This window comes from Anoplolepis gracilipes, chromosome 2 (genome assembly GCF_047496725.1).
Source record: "Anoplolepis gracilipes chromosome 2, ASM4749672v1, whole genome shotgun sequence".
NCBI lineage: Eukaryota > Metazoa > Arthropoda > Insecta > Hymenoptera > Formicidae > Anoplolepis > Anoplolepis gracilipes.
Genome location: NC_132971.1, coordinates 7664937 through 7669255, shown reverse-complemented (window position 1 = coordinate 7669255; position 4319 = coordinate 7664937). Strand labels below are relative to the sequence as shown.

Sequence of the window (4319 nt, the reverse complement as noted above, 5' to 3'; positions counted from 1 at the left end):
ATATATTTGATTTTATCAATCATATATATATATATATATATATATATATATATATATATATATATAATATTTATATAATATTAATTTTACATACATGTATGTATATAAATTTATATACATGTATATATTTATATATGTATATACATATAATATAAAATATAATAAAAAAAATTATATATATATATATATTATCTTATTATTTTTATGAGAAAACACTTTACATTTAATTTCAAATGTCCAAGTTACGAGAAGATTTTCGTTTTTTTTGTATTCTATCCAATTTCAAATTACTCATTCATTTTGTTATCCTTGTTTGTAGTTTAATAAATCCGTGCATTTTTATTATCACATATTAACAACTTCATAGTCGAGACTTCTTCTAGAGATTTTTCAATAGTACTTATTTTTTTATGAATATATAAATACACACACACACACACACACACACACACACACACACACACACACGCACGCACGCACGCACGCACGCACGCACGCACGCACGCACGCACGCACGCACGCACGCACGCACGCACGCACGCACGCACGCACGCACGCACGCACGCACGCACGCACGCACGCACGCACGCACGCACGCACGCCCGCACGCACGCACGCACGCGCACACACACACACACACACACACACACACACACACACACACACACACACACATATATATATATTATAGAATTTATTTAGAAACAGAAGTATATTTTTTCAAATTACTAAAATCAAACGTAGTAAGGATACAAATACAATCATACAAGATTTTTCGGAAATAGGTGACCAAATAGAAATATATGCTATTTATCAAAAAAATAAATAATACAAAATCTTGAACATATATACATACGTGTGTATAGCTATTGTATGCATTTTTTATTCAAATATGTATTATATATTTTTTTTATGAACAGAAAGGTATTCAGTTAGACAAGTAGATTTATGAAAAATAGGTTTTTGCTAGATTTTTTTTAAATAAAAATGTTTATAATTAAACAATAAGTATTTCTATATTCAAGATTTTGTATTACTTATTTTTTCTATAAATAGCATATATTCCTATTTGGTCACCTATTTCCGAAAAATCTTGTATGATTGTATTTGTATCCTTACTACGTTTGATTTTAGTAATTTGAAAAAATATACTTCTGTTCCTAAATAAATTGTGTATAATTTATGGGCATATTTCACTTACCAGCTCTCGAGTCCTTTGCCTTAGCAGCTCTTGAATCCTTTGTGTAAGTACATTTTCCTCAAGCTCCATAGGATTGTCATCAGGAACTACACGGAATCGACTTGTTATGTTGTTCCAAATAAATAGAAAGCAGCTAACATTAAGAATGTTAATAACAAATTGAATAAATCTTTCAACATTAATAATAATTTAATAATCATTACATCCCGATAAAAAATTTCTTATATATAGTTATGCAGAATTGAATATAATTATACAGGATTCTGCACAATTGTGTAAAAATATGTATAATTATAGATGACACCGTATAAAACGTTACGTATATTTATATATAAATGGATTGATAGCTGCAATTAGAATTACGTATATGTAAACTTATACATACTTATACACAATGCCTGCAACATTTTATGTATAATTATTTATAATTATATATAAAATGGACAAATTTCGTATATAAATTTGTATAATTAGATACGACCATTTTTGTCTGATTATATATAAAAATTTTTTACCGCGATGTTACAGTAGAATATAAATATATGTATATTGCAAAAAGACATTTTTTTTTATTTTCATCTTTCCCACAATAATAATATTTAAGTATTGATTTACCTGCGTATCAGATATGTTATAATAATACACAAAATTATTACACCAGTAATTTTGGCAACCCAATTAATTATAACTTCTAGGCTCATTATTATATTTGTTACGCAATTGTTCGATTTATTGTACTGATAATTCACGATATTGTACTGATAATTTCATGTATCGAATTTAGTATGTATATCGCTAGTTGTGTGATAATATCATAAATCCTAAACAAATAATTATTATTAATATTCTAATTCATAAATTGATAATTAATTAATTATCAATAATGTTATCAATTTAAAAACACTTTTCGTTGCTTCGTCTCACAAAACTATATTATACGTTAAATGATATTGTGTTAATAAAAAAAGTTTAATTTTGATAAAGTAATTCTTTAAATGTAATTATGTAATAATCTTTTTTAGAATTGAATATTTTTAATATTATAAATCAATTATTAATAAAAAATATTATTAATATTAAATTTTTCAAAGATTAATTATTAATAATTAATTAGCTTATTCAGATTAAAAATATAAGTATATTTTATATGTACATACTCATATACATTATACGCATACATATTTATATACATATTTATTGATATACATTAACAGTAAACTAAGTTTATTGTTTAAGCAGAAAATGACAAGAATACCTTCGAAAATCTGTGGTGCGGCGAACGATATTAGCAAGCGGTTTAGCCAAAAAAACTCTCGAAATTTTCGTCGGCGCCGATTTATAGTCACGACAATTAGGGTGTTGGCCAATTATTTTAAAAGTTTTAAAACAATACCAGAGTCTCGTCCTTCATTGGCTGCCGAAGGGCTGTGACGCGCGCTACGCGGTTTTGTCATGCGCGAGAGTCGATTCGGCGTTTGCCAGTGGCTGTTTGCAGTTACGTCACGCCATCGCGCACGTTTGATTGAATTCGAGCGGTTGAATACTGATAATAATTGTTGTTGTTTTTGAAAACTACATGAGTGTCGTTAGAGCCAAAAAAAGTTGTTTTCGACTTTGTTTTTGAGACTTGTTTACAAGATTTATTTATTTTTTGCGATCGAGAGACCTTCTAGATTGGTCGAAGGACATTCATGTAATTAGCTCGTATAAAGAAAATGATTAATTTTCGAAGATGAATTTTGCATGAAAATGTAATTTATCGCGTAAAATTTCTCTAACAATATATATACAGGGTGGAGCAGTAACTCCGTCCACCTGAAATATCTCTGCTATTTTTAGAGATATGAAAATATTGTAATTACGAAAGTTGGCATCAAGAGAGCTATAATATGCTAGCACTAATTTTTTTTTAGGTGGAGGCGCTTTGAAGATTTCAAGATCAATCTCGTTTTTTTAAATCAGATATTATTATATACATAACCTAACCTAATCTAACCTGATATATTATTGCATATTCTTGTAGTTTACCTCAAGAGTTTTTCAACACATTTATGATAAAGTATTCTTCATTAAGTATTTTTCGAGTTATGATACTTGAAAGTCACAGTATTTTAAATTAAATACATAATATCTCGTAAAATATTCATTTCTTGATAATCTTACCTTAATTCTTTTTTGAATAGAATAATAAAAGAAATCAATTTGTGTAAAGAAAACACATAGTTGTCTTAAATAAAAAATACGTAACTGCTTGTTGCAAATTCATATTTTTTATTTAAGACTGTGTTTTCTTTACACAAATTGATTTTTTTTATTGTTCTATTCAAAAAAGTATTAAGGTAAGATTATCGAGAAATGAATATTTTACGAGATATTATATATTTTAATTCAAAATACTGTGACTTTCAAGTCTCATAACTCGAAAAATAGAGGTAAGCAACAAGAATATGCAATAATATATAAGATGTCTGATTTAAAAAACGAGATTGACCTTGAAATCTTCGAAACGCTTCCACCTAAAAAAAAATTAGTGCTAGCATATTATATAGCTCTCTTGATGCCGACAACTTTCGTAATTATAATATTTTCATATCTCTAAAAATAGCGGAGATATTTCAGGTGGATAGAGTTACTGCCCCACCCTATATATATATAGTGTTTATTATTTTGTACATTTTCTTTCACTTTTATGAAAAAACACTTTACATTTAATTTCAGATATTCAAGTTCTGAGAAGATTAATCTTTTCTTTTTTTTTTCTTGTATTATATAATATATATTAAATTTCAAATTACTCGTTCATTTTGTAAAACCTTGTTTATAGCTTAGTAAATTCGTGCTTTTTTATTATCACATATTGGTAACTTTACATCCGAGACTTTTTCTAGAGATGTTTTATAATAAATATTTTTTATAGCTATAACAGGCAACAGCAACATTACAGACTTTTTGTTTAACCTAAAAGACCAGAATATGTATGTATTGTGCGTATTATGCATATTATGTATATATACACATATTTATACACACACATATACACACGTGTGTGGCTTTGAATGCAATTTTTATTTAAATACGTATTATATATTTTTTTTGTGAACAAAAAGAAATTCAGTTA

At 27.2% G+C, this 4319-nt stretch overlaps 1 long non-coding RNA gene across 1 annotated transcript; it reads right to left on the bottom strand.

Moving 5' to 3' along the window:
* Positions 1–206: 206 nt before the first annotated feature.
* On the bottom strand, positions 207–2713 carry LOC140662825 (uncharacterized). Its single transcript, XR_012046176.1, has 4 exons — positions 2457–2713; positions 1817–2022; positions 1202–1334; positions 207–379 (listed from the first exon to the last, which is right to left on the bottom strand). It is a non-coding gene; the product is annotated as an uncharacterized lncRNA (long non-coding RNA).
* Positions 2714–4319: the final 1606 nt, after the last annotated feature.